The 22,851-nt window shown below is 46.3% G+C and overlaps 1 protein-coding gene across 6 annotated transcripts in view; it reads left to right on the forward strand.

The window, feature by feature from the left end:
- Positions 1-22,851, forward strand: part of SH3BP4 (SH3 domain binding protein 4) — a 175,328-nt gene that overhangs the window by 97,040 nt on the left and 55,437 nt on the right. Inside the window, exon 1 of one of the 6 annotated variants that reach the window (XM_068245283.1) lies at positions 20,193-20,213. The exons of the other annotated variants lie outside the window; for them this stretch is intronic. The gene's annotated coding sequence lies outside the window, so the exon portion shown is untranslated. Of the gene's footprint in view, positions 1-20,192; positions 20,214-22,851 lie in introns of those variants that run through there. 6 annotated transcript variants of the gene reach the window in all.

Genomic DNA, 22,851 nt, shown 5'->3' on the forward strand with positions numbered 1-22,851 from the left:
TTTACCAGATTGTTGGCAGACCGATCGTTAAGCTGCTGTTTCAAACGACCATAGTCGCAAGGGTGTACGTACCATTAGTATCACTGGAAGGGCTGGCCTACATACCAATATAAAGATAAAGGAAGTGTTTCTGATGCTGAAACCAGGAAATGTACCATAAAAAGTATTCTGAGTAACTTACTGCATTCCGCTATATGTCACTACAGTGCCTCTTTAATGGCTAATAGACAATCAGTCATTTTTGATCTCCACAGCTGATTGTCATCGATGTTTGGATTTTGCATTCTCGGCAGAACAGTCTTCCGGGGTGTGAGCAGACTTGAAGGTTTAGTTTATAGACCACAGACAGAAGGCCTCACATCAAGGTCTCTCAGGGAAGAGCTGCCTGTTTGCTGCGTCATAGCAATCCGTCACTGTGCACTTCAAGATGACAGCTGCTTAGTTCCACGCAGTTTAGACTGTCTGAGATTCACCAGTCTAGTTCAATAAATTAAAGGGAACCTGAAGTCAGCCAACTGGCATTTTGTGAAGATGGCAGCCTCCATATTCCTTTCACTTCAAGTTCCCTTTAATATATTAAATGGTTTAAAGGGGCGCCCTGGTGGTATATAAAAGAGTTTAAAAGCAGTTTAAAACCGAGAAAGGTTTGAGGTTGCTTACCTCAAGGACGACAAATCTTTGTAGGGACAAAAGATTTTATTGGTAGCACAGGCAACGCGTTTCACGGGTCTGAGCCCGCTTCCTCAGGCCAATAACAGTGCCAGGCCAATTGAAATAGCAAGCTAAGGGAGTGAGAGGCTCCCTTAGCTTGCTATTTCAATTGGCCTGGCACTGCTATTGGCCTGAGGAAGCGGGCTCAGACCCGTGAAACGCGTTGCCTGTGCTACCAATAAAATCTTTTGTCCCTACAAAGATTTGTCGTCCTTGAGGTAAGCAACCTCAAACCTTTCTCGGTTTTAAACTGCTTTTAAACTCTTTTATATACCACCAGGGCGCCTCTTTAAACCATTTAGTGTATCCCTAACCCCCATACGATACCCGTGTGAGGGGTGGAGGCAGAACATATGTGGTTTACACCATGGTGGACATCTGCCTCCCTTCTTTTTTCCAAGGAGAGCGACCGCATCCAGGTCCTTACTGACCTCCCCGAGTGGAGTCAGGTTAATTGTCTCCACCTGCTTCCTGTGGTCGGTTGCCCCCTTGCAACCCACTCTTGTGAGTAGATTCTTATCTTCTACATTGACAATTTTGACTAAACATATTACACTATTGGGCTCCCGTGTTTTTTGTTTCCTGTGCCTTTTCCCCAGAAGGTGTCCTGACACCAATCATCCACTACTTCCCTTTAATATACACAAGTCCTCAGTTTTACACTGTTCATTTTACTGGAAAGAATAAATAATGCAATCTGACAGATGAATCACTATTGTTGGTTTAAATGAGTTAGTGAAGCGATTCCATTTAAAACCAGGCAGATCTAACTAGATGAGTGCCACCAGTAGATATTAAACCTGAAACTGTCTAGTATTGATCCCATCTCTGCTACTGTTGCCAGCTTTGTATCGCCTAGTGAAAACTATGAAGCTTTCAAACGTGTACTTTTTCCACATCTGCCCTCCAGCCAGCATCATTCTTATATGCCCAATCTATAACTTCGTACTCATGCTAGAATGAATGCGGTCCTGGTGGACAGTAAAGACTGCCTTGGCTGAGTATGTTGCGTGAAGCCATGAACTGGACCAAGCAAGCGCATTGTTCTCCTCACTCACCTCACCCGCAGCTGCGTCATGCTCTAATCTGGTGTCTCCATGTATCCTCCTCTGCGGCATCGCCGCAACAGCTGGCATATGTTTGTGCTTTTACTTTTTCGTTTTTGAGTGCGCTGAGTTAGCGCACTGTCTGGACATGGCTCTGCGTTTTTGCAGTTCTTGATGGTCCATGCTTTATACTAAATTCTTGATCACAATAGGTCCTGTCAACTCTGAGCTGCTAATATAGATTTTTTCCTCCCTACGTCCTCCAGGACGGCCCTCCTGAGATTGTGTAGTCTCCCCTCCCAAATCGGAAACACCTGACAAGAATTAGAATAATAATTAGTATAAATCCCACCCCTCCACAATCTCCCCTCAGTTTTTTGTATGTTTCCTACACTCACCACGGAAGCACCTACGGAGTCCTGGTGGTAGGGGAGCCTGATGGCACCTACTTTGTCTAAGGATGGCCAGGCAGGAGGATTGAAAGGATGTCGTTGGAGAGCGGTACGAGTCAGCGCTGGGCGCGACCCGTCTGGTGGTTTTTTAGGCAGCCAGACCTTTTCTCCACTTGGGGGTGGGGGAGGTTGTAGGATTTCTCCCATCCCACTGCTCTCCTAGACGGCATGGCGGCTGGGTGACGCCGTCTCCTCTTCCGCATTGAAGTTCCGGAAGTTGGAGGCGGAAGTGACGCGGAGGCACGCCGCATGGCGCAGAGGCGGCGGCGTGCGCGTACATTAAAGGGGCGGTTCCGGCGTGCCAGCGGGGGTCATTTGCACGCAGTCTGGCCACGCGTTACAGCTCTATCTCCGCACAGCACAGCCGCAAGCAGGAACGCCAGATCACCCAGCACGCCAGCAAGTTTTGCACTGAGTGCAGCAACACTCTGCAGGGGCCATGCAGCAGCCAACAGAGCCCTCTCCAGAGACGAAGCAGACGCCTCCGGCTGGCACTGAGGAGTCAGGTCAGCAGCCGGTAAGGTTCCTTGCATTCCTGTTTTATTATGCTACAGTGTGCGGTCTGTTACTAGCTAAAACATTCCCTGGATTTGTTTGTTTTCTTACAGAAGCCAGTCAAGAGCTCAGGAAAATCTAATAAGTGTACTAAATGTGGGGGCAGGCTACCTGAGGGAACTTCTAAATCTTTATGTACTGATTGTTACAATAAATCAAAGTCTCATTCTCCGAGACCCGAGAGCACTACTGTAGCATTGTTAGATTTAATGAAATCAATGAAACAGGAATTAGCTACTACATTTTCTGCATTTAGAGCAGCTCTACCTCCTTGTCCAGTCCAGATGGTCCCTCTTCCACAGGTTCCGGCAGCTTTACCAGCATCATCTACTGCCCAGCCTGTTGTAATAACTTCCCAATTACAGGTTCCACAGACTGGTTCTGTCCCTATCGATCAGAGTGTATCCTTGCCTGTACTCCCTAGTACCCAGAGGGTGGATACGGAGGTTCCCCAGAACGTTGGTATTGAGAATCCCTCACCGTTTTCGGACGTTTCTGAGGCATCAGATGAGGGAGAGCTGGCTGAGTCTGACGCTTCAGGTAATACATCAGCTACAGTTCCTAGGTATTTGTTCAATGCTGAGGACACGTCTGAGCTGCTGAAAGCAGTTTATGATTCGGAACAAATTGAACAACCCAGGCCATCCTCTACTCCACAAGATGATATTTATAGGGGACTAGAGGATCGCGGAGGTCGGGTTTTTCCTGTCCATAGAGCTGTCAGGAGTATTATTTCCGCTCAGTGGAAGGATCCGGAGGGAAGGCTTTTTATCCCTAGATCTTTTAAACGGCGTTTTCCCTTTAACATGGAGGAACATGAATCATTGTTCAAGTGTCCTCGGTTAGATGCTCCTCTTTCTCAGTGTTCCAAGGATACTGATTTATCCTTTGAAGATATGGGGACCTTGAAGGACCCGATGGATAGGAAGGCAGAGGCCCTGCTTAAAAGAGCGTGGGATTCAACGTCCTTCTCTTTTAAACCGGCCATTTCCTCGGTTTGTGTAGCCCGGAACTTGGATAAGTGGGTTCGTGGGCTCCAGGAACGTCTGGAGGAGGGCACTCCACATGCTAGAATCCTAGAGAGCCTTCCGGTTATCATCAAATCTATTGCCTTCCTGGCGGACGCAGCAACTGAATCCCTCAGAGCTGCCGCCAAGACAGCGGCCTTAATTAACTCAGCACGAAGGGCCGTTTGGTTAAATACGTGGCAGGGAGATGTTACCTCCAAGCAGAAGCTATGTGGAATGGCGTTTCAGGGGGATCTTTTGTTCGGACGAGATTTGGACTCGGTTTTGGAAAGATCTTCCAATAGAGCCAGGAAATTCCCGGATAAGAATAAGAGCGGGAAGCGGTCCTTTCAGAGCAGGAAGCCCTTTCTTAGGCAGGACCAGCCGAATAGAGGGCAAAGACAAAATAAGAAATGGACCTATAATGCAGGCAGAGGCAGGCCATTCCTGTTCAATAAACCCCAGCCAGCCCCGTCCACTGCAAAGTCCGCCAAGTGACAGCCAGATCCCGGTGGGGGGGAGACTTCTCCACTTCTTTCCGGAGTGGCAGAAGATAACAAAGAACGACTTTATTCTATCTCTGATCCAGCTGGGTTACAAGATAGAATTTGTATCTCCTCCTCCCTCCCGGGTGATAGTCACTTCTATCCCCAGGGACCAGATCAAGGCAGAGGCCCTTATGGACTCGGTTTCCTCTCTTCTGCAGAAGAACGTGATTCGACCGGTTCCAGCTCAGGAACAGGGGAAGGGGTTCTATTCGCGGGTATTTTTAATCCAGAAGAAGTCAGGGAAGTTTCGAATGATATTGAATTTGAAACCCTTGAATCCCTACATTGTAGTGAAGAGGTTCAGAATGGAGAGCATTGCCTCAGTTCGCAACCTCATATCTCCAGGGGATTTTCTGGCATCAGTGGATCTGGAGGATGCTTACCTCCACGTCCCGATACACCCGCTGTTTCAGAAATATCTGAGATTTGCAGTCCGGACGGGGGAGTCGATATGCCATTTTCAATATCAGGCTCTCCCGTTCGGAATTTCGTCGGCCCCAAGAATCTTTACGAAGATTATGGCAGAGGTGATGTCCTTTTTACATCTCCACAATATAAGGGTCCTGCCTTACTTGGACGACTTCCTTTTTATGGCAGGGACCCGAGAAGCCTTGCAGAGGGAGCTAAATTTTTCACTCCAGCTCTTGAGCAGTCTGGGTTGGATAGTGAGCATGGAAAAGTCTCAGTTACACCCGGTTCAGAGCTTAATTTTTTTGGGGCTAAGTTGGGACACGACGGTCAGACGTGTCTTTCTACCCAAGCAGAAGATAGACAAGCTGAGGTCAGAGATTCAGGGAATCAGATTGGATTCTCAGGTTCCTCTTCGAAGGTTAGTATCAATCCTGGGGCTAATGTCGTCTGCCATTCCAGCAGTAGAATGGGCCCAGGCCCACTCTCGGGGCCTACAGACTTGGGTCCTAGCGAATTGGGACAGAGATCACCGGTCTTTAGACAGGAGAGTGATGTTACCCGACCAGGTTATACAGTCACTTCTCTGGTGGGATCATTTGATCAATCTAGACCAGGGTCGCAGATGGAACCAGGAGATCCCATTAAAGTTGTATACGGACGCGAGCGCCTGGGGTTGGGGTGCCCACTGTTTGGGTCACCAGGCTCAGGGGCGATGGGACGAACAAATGTCTCACAAATCATCCAATTACAGAGAACTCAGGGCGATCCTTCTGGGATTACAGGCCTTGCATCCGGTAATCTCCGGCTCGGAAGTCCTTGTGTTCTCGGACAACTTTGTGTCGGTGTGTTATGTCAGGAAGCAGGGGGGCACTCGTGTTCCGGACCTGCAGGGCCTGACAGAACAGATCATGTCATGGTCAGAAGCCAACCTGGAGTCGATATCAGCGGTCCATGTTCGGGGGATCCACAACAAACAGGCAGACTCTCTGAGCAGGGGCGTGGTACAGGAGTCAGAATGGGAACTCAATCCCGATGTTTTTCAGGAGATCACAGAAAGTTGGGGATCTCCGGTTCTCGACCTGTTTGCCAATCCAGAGAACGCAAAAGTCAAAGATTTTTGTACCCTGGATCCTTCTGTTTCAATAAACAGAATAGATGGCCTGTCGATTCCGTGGCCAGAGGGACTGCTTTACGCTTTTCCACCGTTCAAGTTGATTCCAAGGGTTCTCAGGAAGATCCTGACAGAACATGCGGAGGTCTTACTGATCGCGCCTTGGTGGCCGAGGAGAGCTTGGTATCCTCTCCTTCAGTCCCTTGTGATCAGGGGCCCTTGGCATCTACCATGCAGACCGGACCTGCTGTTACAGAAGGGCCAGGTCCATCCGAGCCCAGAGGTCTTACATCTGACCGCATGGATCCTGAGGAGCAGATTTTGAGGCATCACGGATTTTCCAGTGATGTGGTTAAAACATTACTGGCCTGTAGGAAGCCAGCGACTAGGAGAAAGTACAACAAAGTTTGGTACACCTTCTCCGCTTGGAAACAGAGGGATGTTTCCAGGTCAGATAACATTATCTCAGTTTTGGAATTTTTACAGCACGGGGTGCAGTTAGGCTTATCTGTTAGTACCCTAAGGGCCCAGGTGTCGGCCCTTTCGGTTTTTCTTTCTAGGCGACTATCAGCCGATGTTTATGTTAAAAATTTTCTGAAGTCAGTAGAGCGTTCTCAACCGATCCCTCAGAAACTGGTTCCTCCATGGGATTTGTCATTAGTATTGGATTTTTTAACCTCAGACAGGTTTGAACCCTTGGATTCGGTCCCGTTAAAGTTCCTTACACTTAAGGTTGTTTTTTTTGGTGGCCATCACTACGGCTCGTAGAGTCGGTGATATTCAGGCATTGTCTATTAAAGATCCGTACATGGTGGTCCATACTGACAGGATTATCTTTAAGCTAGATCCGTCATACTTACCCAAGGTATCTACGTCCTTTCATAGGACTCAGGATATTGTACTGCCATCCTTTGTGGCTAATCCACAGAATGACAAGGAGAGGAGGTTGAGCTCTTTGGATGTTAGAAGGGCAGTTTTGATTTATCTGGATAGAACCAGAGAGTGGAGAACTTCCACTAGCCTTTTTGTATCATTTGGTGGTTCTAAGAGGGGAAGCCAGGTTTCCAAAATAACAGTGTCTAGATGGATTAAGCAGCTAATATCCCTAGCATACTCAGAGGCTCAGTTAAAGGTACCTGACCACATTACGGCACACTCAACAAGATCCTTATCAACGTCTTGGGCGGAGAGATCAGGAGCTTCTCTGGAGCAGATATGTCGGGCCGCGACCTGGTCCAGCCACTCGACCTTTGTCAAGCACTACAGAGTGGAGCTTCTTTCAAGCCAGGATCAGGCCTTTGGCCGCAAGGTTCTTCAAGCCGTTATCCCACCCTAGAGGTAAAATTTCTCGCTAAATCTCAGGAGGGCCGTCCTGGAGGACGTAGGGAGGAAGTGCCGGCTGCTTACCTGGTAGCAGTGTTCCGGCGAGTCCTCCAGGACGGCCGCCTAAGTTCCCGACCCTATTATATCTATTAATGGTATGGTAGTGGTTGGTGGACTAGTTGTTTCTCTTCATTAAACTGAGGGGAGATTGTGGAGGGGTGGGATTTATACTAATTATTATTCTAATTCTTGTCAGGTGTTTCCGATTTGGGAGGGGAGACTACACAATCTCAGGAGGGCCGTCCTGGAGGACTCGCCGGAACACTGCTACCAGGTAAGCAGCCGGCACTTTCGGATTATCTATGTATGCATGTGTTTGTATGCTTTTGATTTATGATATTTGTATATACATTTTTGCAAATACTTCCCATGTATTCATGCGCTGCCCTGTAGTCCCTCTTTTCCCGCCCCCACTTTGTCCTCATCTGTGATTTGCCAACTTCACGCTTTATGCTGGCTTTCTGTGTCCGGCACGGTGATTGGGCCACTGGTGGGGGTGAAGCTGAGCTGTGTGCCTGTTGCGGACGTTATTGCGCATGCGTACGCGAGGTTTGACGCGTGCGTAGTTACGCCTGTGGGCGTGGCCGGTGACGCTGCTCCATAAGGGGCTCTGGGCAGTGCATGATTTGTAGCCACGCCTTCCTTCGAAAAAGCCGGTAGACCCGGCAAAAACATTTCAGGGCTGCCGGCGTGGTGACAGCACCTCTGCCTTGCGGCCTGCCGCCCTTCCACCGTCCACACCCACCCCCTGATGGCCTGGGGCACCTCCATGGCAAACCTATAGTGGATGATGAGCTGAATATCAATTTCACATTGTGAACTGCCATTTTAGCCTTCTGCCTTGGCTGGGACTTTGTCTTATCACCACAGCCTGCTACATCAGCACACCGGATTGGATATCTTTGACTGACTGCAGGTTACTCTCCCAGCCTTGGGCTCCAGTACATGGGGTTGAGAGACCTGGCAGCCTCTAGGAGCTAACTGGACTCCGCATTGCTGCATCAGGTTTGGGTATAATATGGCTTATGCTCTGTGCTACATGCTTGAACTGTGCCTGCTGCAACTTTCATCTGATCCATCTATGCTTGCTATGCCATTTCATTGAACTGCTTGTTTGCGGATGCTGCATCAGCTTTTTGGCCTTTGCTGGACACACAGACCTATCCTGCTCCATTTACTTGTGCTGGCTTGCTGATTGCGACAATCTAACTGTTTTTCTCCACGACACATCACGTTTGCCTAGGCTTAGTTTTGACAGGATGTCTTGGGATCCCTGATCACATTAGGTAATCTTAGGCAGTGGTGTGTTTGGATGGTTGCTGAGTGAGGCCTCCTGGCAGTTTATATTGGTGTTTTTTAATATGTTCGATTATAATAAAATAATACATTTTGTATTTTTTCACTTTATTATTGATTTTTGTGATATGTGACATATGCCCTCCAAATCCCCTTTTTCCTTTACTTTTACGTTCTAATAGACAATCAGTCATTTTTGATCTCCACAGCTGATTGTCATCGATGTTTGGATTTTACATTCTCGGCAGAACAGTCTTCTGGGGTGTGAGCAGACTTGAAGGTTTAGTTTATAGACAACTGACAGAAGGCCTCACATCAAGGTCTCTCAGGGAAGAGCTGCCTGTCTGCTGCGTCATAGCAATCCAGTCACTGTGCACTTCAAGATGACAGCTGCTTAGTTCCAAGCAGTTTAGACTGTCTCAGATTCACCAGTCTAGTTCCATAAATTAAAAGGAACCTTAAGTCAGCCAACTGGCCTTTTGTGAAGATGGCAGCCTCCATATTCCTTTCACTTCAAGTTCCCTTTAATCTACACAAGTCCTCAGTTACACTGTTCATTGTACTGGAAAGAATAAATAATGCAATCTGACAGATGAATCACTATTGTTGGTTTAAAGCAGTAGGATCAGCCCTACTATGCCAGGAAAATAAACACAAGTAGATAAATACTTGATCTACTTACATAACACATGTATTATACTGTCCACGTTTTGCTTTCAGTGAATGTTACGGTATATAGTAAATTATGAGAATTCTGTTCCTGGTGGGGGCCATGTCTTTTGCCCACAGTTAAGGCTAACTCGTGATGTCATTTCTGCCCTTTACTTTTTTTCTTGTCTCCTCCAATCGCTGAGTCACCTCAGCCTTGCTTGTAAACACAAGTGAGCAGGGGATCGTGTTTCAGATAAGCAGCAGACAGGGAAATAAAGGGAAGAGGAGGAATAGATTATAGATAAAAAGAACCCCCAGCATGCAATTCTTTGGCACGACTACTAAAGGGCCAGTGCTCCTTAAGTATGTGATAACTCCAAATCATAACAGCAGAAAATGTTTTGAATGCAGGATTAGCATCTTTATCACTTAATACACTCAGACCAGTTGCTGTTGAAATTTGATTTTTATGGTAACGATACCGCTTTAAATGAGTTAGTGAAGCAATTACATTTAAAACCAGGCAGCTATAACTAGATGAGTGCCACCAGTAGATATTAAACCTGAAACTGTCTAGTATTGATCCCATCTCTGTTACTGTTGCCAGCTTTATATCGCCTAGTGAAAACTATGAAGCTTTCAATCGTGTACTTTTTCCACATCTGCCCTCCAGCCAGCATCATTCTTATATGCCCAATCTATAACTTTGTACTCATGCTAGAATGAATGCAGTCCTGGTGGACAGTAAAGACTGCCTCGGCTGAGTATGTTGCGTGATGCCATGAACTGGACCAAGCAAGCGCATTGTTCTCCCCACTCACCTACCCCACAGTAAACTTCTTTATCATGCACTGCTTGCCCAAGCGCCAGACGTGTTGCTAGCCTGGAGACTAGCGACGCATCTGTACAGCATCAGCAATGCGCTGTCACCTGAGGGATCAAGTCCGGTCTCTGCTAGGCAACCGCAATCCCTTGGTGTGTATGGAGCTTACATTTGACCGACATTTTCAATGAGATATTGGTCAGCAGTGCCATAGTTTTGATAAATTTGTTCTGATCAAATCTATTGTCTAATCTATTACACAAAATTGTACACTCTATGCCTAGCAAAATCTATAGATTCTTCTGCTTAATGAGATAATGCAGGAGATGGTGGCTTGTAATTTCTATGAATGGTGCAGAATGTGTGTAGGTACCAGTTAAATGGAGAACATGGCTAAATGCTGCAGAAATTTAGTGTTGAGTTTTTCTTTTTTTTCTTTTTTTTTTTTTTATGAACACTGCTTTACTAAGCTTACAAAGACTCAGATTTGCGTGTTGGACCTGTGCACATCTGCACTGTGATTCGCAGAGTTACGATGGCCATACACTATTTGCTATACTTAGAGAGAAACTCCAGTGATAATATTAATCATGAACAAAAGTGCCTAATTTTTACTTTAATTATGTATAAATGATTTAGTCAATGTTTCCCATTGTAAAATCTTTCCTCTCCCTGATTTACATTCTGGCATTTATCACATGGTGACATTTTTACTGCTGGCAGGTGATGTCACTGGAAGGAGATGCTACTTGCTTTTTGGCAGCTGGACCCAGCTGTAAACTGCTGTTATTTCCCACAATGCAATGAGGTTCACAGACCGGAAACTGTCAGCACCATGGTCCTGACATCACACTGTGGGAGGGGTTTCACCACAATATCCGCCATACAAAGCTCCCTGATGATCAGTTTGTGAAAAGGAATAGATTTCTCATGGGAAAGGGGGTATCAGCTACTGATTGGGATGAAGTTCAATTCTTGGTCACGGTTTCTCTGTAAGTGGATCAACTCTTTCAGGATAGGTGGAAAACATAGAGAAATGCACCCAGTATGTATTTAAAGAGTTTAGCCTGTCTAATTCCCCTTTTCATCTGTGTCTAATCACAAGTTGTAACTTGATCGTTCCCCGTGTCACCTGACTGCCTCAGCAGATAAGCTTATTTGAAAGCACAGGATGTTAATGACTGCTTCCGTGAAAGCCGGAGGTAGAAATAATGCAGATTTATTGCAGGATTTATATCAGCTGTAACAAATGTTTTTCTTTAAAGGTTGTTAATGCTGTTGCTTATATTTTAGAGCAGAGAGGAAGTTCTGAGTAAAGGTCCGTACACACGCCGGACTGGAGGCAACGACTGGTCCGTCGTCACCTCCTGCTGGGTGGGCGTTTCAGCGACAGTCCGGCGTGTGTACAGCCTGTCTGCAGACTGATACGGCTGTTTCTGAGCGATCCGCCCGGCAGATTGCTCGGTAACAGCCGTATCAGTCCGCCGACAGACTGTACACACGCCGGACTGTCGCTGGAACGCCCACCCAGTGGGAGGTGACGACGGACCTTTAGGGTCTGCTTTAAATAAAACCTTGAAAAAGTAGTGAGAATGAAGTGCTTTCAAACATGCAATCCCTCCCCTTCATTGCTGTTTGTTTTGTCGCTCAGGGAAAGTTCATTCTGTCTACAGAGATGTGTGGGGGAGGGTCACCATTCCTTTACTTGTTACTGCATTGAGCAGTACGAAGCCTTCATCTACAGTGGTGCATGAGATTTCTGCTGAAAACTGGTCTACTATATTGGTCAACTGTTATTAGGTGGATGTGGATTGTTTACCATCTATCGGTGTATGCTGGGCCTTAGGTAAAATCAAGTCTCATTAAAAAGTTTCTATTGGCTCAGTTGGAATTTGTTTAAATAATTCCTCATTTGAATTCAATGTATGTTCCTACAACACAACGCTATCCAAAACTGGGACCGTGCTATGCTGGTGGCTATACATAGATCTCTCATTTCATTCACCCTTGGTGAGGGATCAAACTGTGCTCGTGAAACATCACTACAGAAACTGCTATCTTTTTAATACAAAAACATATCCCCCTCTTGGAACACAACTCTGGCTTGAATTGAGATCACCCTCTGTAAGAACACTCTGCATGTGCAGTACATTACATCTGTTAACACTTCTACACAGATGTGGATCATATACTTTCTTTTATGCATCCCATGAGCTGTGTTTTATGCTTTCACAGTGCAGCAGAATTGTTGCTCTGGACTTTATTCATTAGGTGGGAGTTGAGATGCTCTGGTTGAAATGTGTCCCTATTCACTGTTCGGTACGACGAGCCAAAAATATTTATCGTTCACAAAAAGCTTAATTTGTGGCGAAAAAAACAAGATATAGTTCATTTACGTGTGATGAGTAGTGATAGTTATTGGCGAATGAATGGGAGGAGTGCTGACGAGGGAAAATTTGTTTCCGTCCTGAAGGTGAAAACACCTGGTGGGCTGAAGTGGTTACAAGAAAAACATTTCTTGGTTACAGCGGATACAAATCCTGCAGTGTCTACTTCCTGCTTTTTCATGGAAGCAGACATACAGTAGGTTCAACATCCTGTTTACAAATTAGCTGATCTGCTGAGGCAGCCAGCTGACACAACTGAGATCAAATTGCACTGTGATTAGTCACAGATTGGGGGGGGGGGAGGGGGGTGGTGGTTTAGACAGGCTCTCTAAATACATATAGGGTGCATTTCTCTGTTTTTCCTTCTGTTCTGAGTTCAGATCCACTTAAAGCACATTTTTATTTTTTTCAGGCTTGGTTCACAGTGGGCATTTATGTTCCCTGTAAAAGCAGAAATACAAAGGGAAAGCTGAACTGCACGTTATCCGCGAGTTGCGTCGCATATAGTTAATGATGGGTATGCTTCACTGCTAACATATCTTTTGGTAACACCAGGGCTGTGGAGTCAGTACAAAAAAATCATCCAACTCCCCAGTTTATGAAACCTCCGACTCCAGATACCCAAAATTGCTCCGTCTCCTCATTTTAGACTCCACAGCCCTGAGTAACACACTATGCACCGCAACGGCCACACTGAACGTCACATAGCTTTTACATTGCAGCGCTACAATGCAGCTGTTGCGTCACACTACTGTGAGGGCTGGAACCCACTAGAGCGGTTTTGTGAGCGTTTTTAGAGAGCGATTCAAACTGACTGGATTAGCCACCTGCTTGTTTCAGGTGTGTGATTCTGACATTACTGCAGTCAAAGATCAGCCAGGCTACTAGTATTACGGAAATTAATATGCCAATCTCCATATCCCTCATTTAGGGTGCACTTTAAAGACCTTTTTGGGGCGGGGCCTTGCAGACTGCTGTAGCTGACAGAATGCTTTATGAATAGGAAAATATTGTGGCAAAAGTAAGCCATGACCTTTTTGCTGGCTTTATAAATGGACTCCTAGACATGACAGAACTATTTGTATGAGGACCATGCCAGTAAATGCTCAAACTAAAAGCAAAATGAGATGTCTCGGTAGAATGTGCAGCATTCATATTGCATCAGTCGGTGAGCCTGCTTTCTGTGTAGTCTGACACATTCAAGTGATAAGTGGTCCCCTTCACAAAACCTTATGTGAGATTAAACATTTAATATAGTGCTGACATATTCTGCAGCACTTTACACAGTGCATTCAGAAAGTCATGTCGCCAAGTGTCCCTCAGAGGAGATCGCAATCTGTTTCTACCATCATTTTAAAGAGACTCTGAAGCGAGAATAAATTTCTCTTCAGAGCTCATAGTTAGCAGGGGCATGTGTGCCCCTGCTAAACCTCCGCTATAGCGCGGCTTAACGGGGGTCCCTTCACCCCCAAAGCGACCACTGCAACACTTGGTCGCAGATTTGGTCGTGATTTATGGCTTCCTGGAGGCAGGGCTAACGGCTGCAGCCCTGCCTCCAGTCGCGTCTGTCAGCGGCGCATCGCCGCCTCTCCCCCGCCCCTCTCAGTGAAGGAAGACTGAGAGGGGCGGGGGAGAGGCGGAGATACGCGCTGACAGACGCGTGTGGGGCAGGGCTGCGGCAGTTAGCCCTGCCCCAACCAGGAAGCGCTCCCCTGCTGTACGGAGCGGATTTGGGGGGTCAGGGACCCCCGTTAAGCCGCGGGATAGCAGCGTTTTAGCAGGGGCATTCGTGCCCCTGCTATCTATGAGGTCTGAAGCGAGATTTATTCTCGCTTCAGACTCTCTTTAAGCTATGTCTGCAGTCTACAAAGATGGTCTGAAAAAGGCTTTTTGGCTGAAACTTGATTTTGAATTTTATTTATTTTTTTTAATCTAATTTTAAACAAAAAGACTTGCCTCAGGAGAGGAAACCTCTGGATCCTAATTGGGCTTTCCTCATCCTGGCAGAATCTTATTCCAGCGCTGGAACCCTTGAGTCAACAGCAACAATAGTATTTCTACTGCATGCGCAGAGGTACTGGTGACATTCCGCTCAGGCTGAAATAGCTGAGCCCAATCGGTTCTGCTGTACTGAGTAGGCTCAGACAGCTTGCCCTTGCACAGTAGAGCAGATCTGATCATCAGGCTTGGCCATTTCTGCTGGAGCCCAAGGGAAAGCTGCTGGTGCACTTGCGCAGGACCAGCGACAAGTTGACTTTCGGAGGAGCCAGTGCTTGAGTCCCTCTCCTGAGTAGGAAGGGGAACCTACTCAGGAACTGGCTGTTTGTGTGAGGAGTAATGGCTGAGAGAAACTCCACTCTGCGTGTCTTGCACAAGCAAGCAGCAGGCACCTGGAGGTGGTAGAAAGGATACAAGGTGGCTGCCATGTAGTGTAGTTAAAAGTATTCTAATAAACAGCAACCCGTTTCCGAGAGCTCAACTCTCTTTCATCAGGCTAAAATATTGGTTACAAAGTAACAAGTTTTAAATGCTTAACCACCCTGGCGTTCTATTAAGATCGCCAGGACAGCTGCGGGAGGGTTTTTTTTTTAAATAAAAAAAAAAAACTATTTCATGCAGCCAACTGAAAGTTGGCTGCATGAAAGCCCACTAGAGGGCGCTCCGGAGGCGTTCTTCCGATCGCCTCCGGCGCCCAGAATAAACAAGGAAGGCCGCAAAGAGCGGCCTTCCTTGTTTTGCTTAGATCGTCGCCATAGCGACTAGCGGAGTGACGTCATGGACGTCAGCCGACGTCTTGACGTCAGCCGCCTCCGATCCAGCCCTTAGCGCTGGCCGGAACTTTTTGTTCCGGCTACGCTGGGCTCAGGCGGCTGGGGGGACCCTCTTTCGCCGCTGCTTGCGGCGGATCGCCGCAGAGCAGCGGCGATCAGGCAGCACACGCGGCTGGCAAAGTGCCGGCTGCGTGTGCTGCTCTTTATTTGATGAAAATCGGCCCAGCAGGGCCTGAGCGGCAGCCTCCGGCGGTGATGGACGAGCTGAGCTCGTCCATACCGCCAGGCTGGTTTTGTCACATGACACGGGGTTTGAATTAGCCAATATTTTAAACGCTGTCAGCTCACAAACTTACCTCCAGGTGCCTGCTGCTTGCTTGTGCAAGACACGCAGAGTGGAGTTTCTCTCAGCCATTACTCCTCACACAAACAGCCAGTTCCTGTCTCCAAGAGCTCCTGCAGCCTGTGGCTTACAAGTGTAAAGCATACAGAGCTGCGTGGAGTATTATAGGCACAAACCTGATCCCTCCTGCACATCCAAGACACCTCTGTGCAGACACTCCTATGCATAAATGCGGCCGCCTATAGCGGTAGGTAGCATCTGCTCGGAGTAGAAATGCATCTGATCCAGGACTGAAGTTCAGTGGACAGAGAAGCACATGTGCCAGTACATCTTGTGGAGGAAGATCGCTGGAAAGACCTGGTTCTGAGTGGGACAAAAGCTCTTCAGCCGACCAACCCATATGGGCTAATCGGCAAGAATCTCAGGTGAGATTATTCCACGGTTGGCTAACCAGTCTTCTCAAATTGTCTACTGAGTGCGCTCTCCCCTCCCCCTCCCCTTGTCCTTTACAGATGAAAATGGGATGTTCATCTCCTTTTCTGTGCAATACAAGAAAGGTTGTCAGCTATAGTAATTGCATCTGTGACACACACAGTAGCCGCTGTATGGTTGTCAGAATCAGCTGTGTTGAGGCTTAAGGTTTTTTGTTCATTTTACTTTTTTTTTTTTTTTTTTTTCAAAAAGTGCTTGCTTTTCACAACTGTAGCCTTGGGGCACTGCAGATGTATTAAGTCTTTCATGCCTCTTATCTGGGATAAATCCTCAATCTCCTTCCTTATTTACAATGTAGCTCACTCACTAAACTGGAATTTCCTTTCTTCTGGCTACCTTGATTAATGCACTGCATTTTCCCAGGAATGAGTTGGAAGTGGTTTCATGGTTCAAGAAAGGTCTGGTCTCATAGCAGATGTATACTCCTCATGGCTTTACATAAAGCACCCCTCACCTTCCCTGTTGTATATGAGCTGCATGTTGTAGTGACAGAGGGAATGGCCTGCTTATATGAAGACATTGCTGTATTGTGCTAATATTGAGGAGCAGTGTCACTTGTCCTGGCCGTGTGGGATTCTGGGAGGTAATGGGAGGGTATGTCATGCTTTCTCTTTTGATGAGTGGATTAGGTTGATCTCTCAGCTTTCTAAGATCCTCCACACACACGCTACTTCTGAAGCAATTTAACTATTTGTCAACGTATTTAATAATGATTGTGTCTTAACATAACAATTACTAGTCATTGTAACCGTATTTTATGGCACACATCCTGACACCTACTATAATCTTTAAATCCCTGACCTTTTACATAAAGAAAAAAAAAAAAAAAATCACTGTATGTGTCCCCACCACGATAAGGAAAATGTGTTTTCTGCAATAATAATAATAATAAAAAAAAATACTGGTCTTTCTCACAGTACAACTAGTCTTTCCCCTGAAATAAGACCCCCCCCCCCCCCAATTAAGACCTAGTGGAAGACCTCCCCACCTTTAAGTCCGGATCCCCCTGCATAGCGATGCGCACATCAGCGGAGACTTGCTGAGAAAGCAGCTACAGTAATGTATCCATTAACAGCGCCACCCTATACAGGAAGTGAACTCTGTTTACTTCCTGTCAGCTATGTTACTGGATCTATTACCACAGCTGCTTTCACCACAAGTCTCCGCTGGTATCCACGCCGCTATGCCGGCATGAACTGCAGGAGGATCCAGACCTTAAGGTGGGGAGCAGGAGCAGATTACAGTAGGTGGGTGGCTGAGCCAGCAGGTGAGCATGGGGGGAGATGTCTGACTATATACACTGGCTATTCAGGGGAGGGGGGGGGGGTCTGACTATATATAAACTGGCTGTACAGGGGGGCCTAGCTATATACACTGTCTATAGGGGGGGGGGGGGGGGGAGTCTGAATATATACACTGGCTATATAAGGGGGGTCTAACTATATATATACAGGGGGATCTTGTTACCCCCACAAAATATGACACCTACCCGAAAATGAGCCCTAGCACATATATTAAAGGAAAAATTAATATGACTGTCTTATTTTGGGGGGAACACAGTAATATACACAGAAGTTTGAATTTTTGTTTGTGTGTAGGTTAAGGTCTGCTATTGCAGAGCAGAATATAAGTGAAGCTCTGTGATATGTACAGAATTTTTCTGCTGTAATTTTAACCTGGGCTTTGCTGTCACCAAGATTTATAGTAGTGGGTGGGGCTTGCTCATAGATTGTGAGGGACTTTTGTTACAGAATACCCAGAGCTCATGGTGACCCAGAACCACTGTGAGAGTATAAGGGGCTAAGAAAAGACTGGAAAGCCCTCATACTATAAAGTGATGCCGCCTGAAAGTGGATCCGAGATGAAAAACTAACTATAACAAGTAACTTGTCTATATATCTTATCTCAAGTTTAGATAGTTTTACACAGCAAATCTAGCTGCAAACAGCTTCAACAGTGTATATATAATTATTTCTTCCTGTGATCAAATGAGCAGCCATATTCTGCTTGTCATCACACAGGCAAGCTGCTCTGCATCTCCTCCCCTCAGCCTGTGAAAATTCCACTCCTCTCTCTCCTCCCCGTGCCTCTGAAATCTCAGGCTGGTAATACCTCCTTTGGGAAAACCTCCTCCTCCCCAGACTGCTCCCATGAGCACTTGTTACATGGGAATCAGAATGCCTAGGCGCTGGAGGAGCTGTGGACGAGGCTTGTTTAGTTTATAGGGAATTGGGGTATTAAAACAAACAAAAAAAGTATTTAGCTTGAGGAATGCCCTATAAACTATATGTAAGGAGTACAATTATACAACGAGTAAAAGTTCATCTTGGATCCAGGGCCGGGCCGAGGCATAGGCTGGAGAGGCTCCAGCCTCAGGGCGCAGTGTAGGAGGGGGCGCAGAATTCATTCAGCTATCATTCCTAATTGTGTTTTAAGCAGAAAGAAATAGGAAAAGGGGATACATAGCAGTGACTGCAAGCCAGATAACTAGATATTAAGGTGTTGGGGAGGTTGTGGGCCCTGTGGCCCTCTTAGTCTAATAGCAATCAGTGTGTGACAGCTGGGGTGGGAGGGATGGGGGGGCGCATTTTGGTGTCTCAGCCTTGGGTGCTGGAGGACCTTGTCCCGGCTCTGCTTGGATCCACTTTAAAAACCAGAAGGTGTTTGCAATAATTCAGCTGGCACCCACTAAGGGTGATTTGCAGAATTTGCGTATTCATGGAAGTGCTGCGATTTCCCAGAGCGATCACTATTTGGGTTACTGTAGATACAAATGCATTAGCTATTAAAATGCTGCAAGCCACAATGGCAACGTTGCTAGTGCGACCATCCATGTCAGGATTCACTGGCAAAGAGCTTTGCTGAACGGCATGCGCTGCCAAAGTGCACCTAGTGGGTCCCAGCCCTTATGTGAGAGTGGTTCCCATCTTGCATCACTCCTGAATATGCAAATCATTTCTTAAAGGAATACTATCGATGTATGCATTTATTTTTAAATGCTGTATGTTGTAGCACACATTAGGACAAGTACTAGGAGCAATTTGATTCCTCACACAGCTGTTCCTCTCAGCTGTAAAATCCTCCGTCAGTTTTGGCCGTCAGTGTTTGATACAAATGTATCTATATGCTGAGGGCTCCCAGAGGGCTAAGCCCATGTCTGCACAGGGGAGTTGCTATCAACTCCTCAGTTTATAGTTTAATTATCACCTTGCTGAAAGAATCTTATTGATATGGTGGTAAGGGGTTAAAGATTCTAGCAATGTGTGTTTATTATCTTTGCTTCTCTTGACTGATAAAGATACTAATAATGCTAATTGTAAACAGTGGTCTGCCCCTCTCAGCAGCTTGTAAAGTGGATGCAGCCTGGAGTGAATCACCTCAAGCAGCAGCCAGACTGAGTGTAAACACAGACTATTGTTTATAGCTAGTTATATTCCAGCAATATTACAGCTCATTTAGTTACCTGTTACCACCTCAGATCAGCCTATTTCTCCTCATGTCTCCTGCATGCTGTGAGTGACACAGTGAAATATATTTGTGAGCTGTGTGGCAGAGTAACCAAGCAGCTCAGGGTGACCCAAACTACTATGAGCTGTGTGAGAAATGAATTTTTAAGCAGGGATAGTGAGAGAGAGACCTGGGTGAATAAATAAAGTGCCCCTAGCACTAGTGGTAATGTGTACACTAATATACAGTATTAAAAAAAAAGTCGTTTCAATCGATAGTACTCCTTTAAGCACACATCCAGAATCGCTGGTGTTTAGTGAGCTGTTTTTGTTGAGGTTGAGCATACTGTGGCAACTGTTATCACACTTCATTTTCAAACTGAGCATGTATAACTGGAGTTTAAAGAGAACCTGTACTGAGTAAAAATATTTAAAATAAACACATGAGGTAACTTCAAATGAACCTTAAATAGTTACCTTGCCATCAGTTCCTCTCAGAAGCTTACCATTTTCTTCTGACAATAATCCCTTCCAGTTCTGACAACATTTTGTCAGATCTGAAATATATCAGTTGCAGCTGAGGGGACAACTGATGTACCAGGTAATGCCTGTTTCCCTATGGCTCAAGTGGGCGATGTTACAGTTTAACTGTGTGCTGACCAGAAAGCTGTTATGGGTAATGGCCATTTTCAAAATGGAGGACGGAAAATTCCCTTGATCACAGTGGACAAACAGGACGCAGGCAAGGAGAAAGAGATTAAATAGTAGACTACACAGGAGGTAAGTATGACCTGTGTATGTTTATTTTGACTCTTAATGTTCAGTTCAGGTTTTCTTTTTAAGCTTGGAAGGGTTTTCTTATTGATGGTTTTTACTGTAAATGAAAAGCGATAGGCACGGTGTGACCTTGAAGACTAACTGCGACATTATGTGCCCACTGTGCATTTTGAATTCATGACTTGTTGGATGTCCCCCCCCCCCCCCCCCCCCATCTAGGATGGTTGCCAAAATATCAGCCAGACCGTGCAGCAGGCCAACGTGTCTTGTGACGTCCTCCATAGGATTATGATACATAAACAAACTTTCCAGGACGTCTCAGGACAGCAACCCTGAGACTTGTCTCCTTCCATTTTAGATTGGACAGGACGCTAGTTAAAAAATTAACATAATGAGATTAGGCAGGAACAGGCAGCATATATAAGACAGCATTCCCTTACCCTCCTCAGTTGTTTTCCTGTCCAGCAGGATGCTGGTTCGCTGGAGGGGCTGGCTACCCATGAGGGAACTTCAGGAGCCGCGGCTGCCACGCTTTCCGACTTGCGCTGGTCAGTTGGAGCCATGCGCGGACGCTGGCCGCACGCATCTGCCTCTCCCTGCATTGTGCGCAGACGCGCTGAAGACTGGAGGTCTTCCGTAGACGGACTTCCGCCGGAAGGACGCACGCATCACATGACGGAGTCATGTGATCGGCTGAGAGGAAGTCAGCCTGGCGTGCGCTGCAGCGGCCATTCACCGCTATAGAGCTAGGGCTCCGAATCAAGGCGGAAACGGCGCGGATCAGGTAAAAGACCTCAGGTGCATAACCTGAGTTTGGGCGGAGCACCACAGAGTGCTATTTAAGATGGCATCATGGTCATTTTTTCTATTAGGCTGACCATGGAAACACCCGCAGGCTCTTGCTCCCAGGGCTCTGAGGAGACAAGCTCCACTCCCTCTCTGGTATGTGTCACATTGGTTATTTGACTTAATACCTGAATTGTGTGTATATTCATTGTTTGAGGGAGGTTCAGGCTTTAGCTATTTCCTTTGTCTGTGTTTTTCAGCCAAAGAATGTAAAGTCGGATTCAAGGCACAAACAGGATAGGCCTACCAAGTCTGATAAAACTGATAAGCCTGATAAAACGACTACTTCTGAAACTAAGTCTGTACCTAAGTCAAAGAAGTGTGCAGTATGCAATACTCGTATGCCGGACTCAGCTAAGCATCTGTGTCAGTCTTGCACGGAAAAGGTGGTTAAGGACGAGTCACCCACTCTGTTAAAAGACCTTATGGGTTGGATGAGATCAGAGATGTCATCAGCTATTCAGGAGATTAAGAGATCAGCCATAAATCCTGATGTGCCCCCGAGTACACCTCCTGTTACTCTACCTTCCGATGCCCCTATTGCTGGTACTTCCCAGTCCCCTATCAGACCACCTAAGAGAAGGAGGATTGAGATAGACTCAGAAAGGTCAGAGGGGTCAGAAGGTGAAATAGACATTTCCTCCCTTGAAGAATTACCCCAATCAGAAATTGATGCATCCGAGAGTAAAAATGGCAATGCATTGTGCAATGGGTATTACTAAAGAACAAAAGTCTTTGTCACCTCTAGACCAGATGTACGAAAGTCTTTCAGATACACAGTCATCTTTTATCCCTGTTCATTCCAGTCTAAAAGACATTATAAAGAAAGAGTGGGATAATCCGGAAAAGAGGGCTTTTTGGCCTAAATCCCTGACAAAAAGATATCCCTATAGCCCGGAAGATCAGAAATTCTGGGGTCACTCTCCAAAACTAGATCCAGCCTTGTCCAGAGTCTCTAGAAGGTCTGAGCTTCAGTTTGAAGATTTTGGCAACCTGAGAGATCCCATAGATAAGAAAATGGACAACATTTTAAGACGGGGGTGGGAAGCGGTCACTTTGAATTTCAAACCATCTGTAGCCTCCACTGCAGTTTCTAGATCTTTAAAGATCTGGTTGACTGAATTACAGACCCAGATCGCTACTGGAACCCCTAGGGAAGAGATCCTTAACTCCTTTCCTAAGATTCTGCATGCCACTAACTTCCTAACTGATGCGGCAGACGATTCAGTCCGCCTTACTGCCAGAGCTTCTGCTTTAGTGAACACAGCCAGACGAGGCATTTGGGTCAAAACCTGGCAGGGAGACACATCATCAAAATCGAAGCTATGTGGAGTTCCCTGTGAGGGCAACCTCCTCTTTGGTTCTAAGCTAGACGAGATTTTAGAAAGATCCTCAGACAGGAAAAAGAACTTTCCCGTTAGAAGACGTAACTTTCGGGCAAACCGTTCCTTTCGTGACCAGGGCAAAACGGAGACAGAGAATAGATCAGCTCCCAGAAGGAGATGGCCCCCCAATAGATCTCACCGTGCAAAGCCCGGCATACCCTATACCCCGGCCAACCAACAGCCTAAACAATGACGCCAGGATTCCGGTGGGAGGCAGGGTATCTCACTTTTTCGAACACTGGCAGGAACTTTTTCACAACAGATGGCTATTAAACATCATTCTCCAGGGGTACAAGATAGAGTTTTCATACCCTCCACCAAGCCAATTTTTCGTAACTCCCCCTCCAAGAGATCAGGTTCAAAATCAGGTCCTACAGACAGAGGTAGGATCACTGTTATCCAAGAGGGTC

Source organism: Hyperolius riggenbachi, chromosome 7 (assembly GCF_040937935.1).
Source record: "Hyperolius riggenbachi isolate aHypRig1 chromosome 7, aHypRig1.pri, whole genome shotgun sequence".
Lineage (NCBI taxonomy): Eukaryota > Metazoa > Chordata > Amphibia > Anura > Hyperoliidae > Hyperolius > Hyperolius riggenbachi.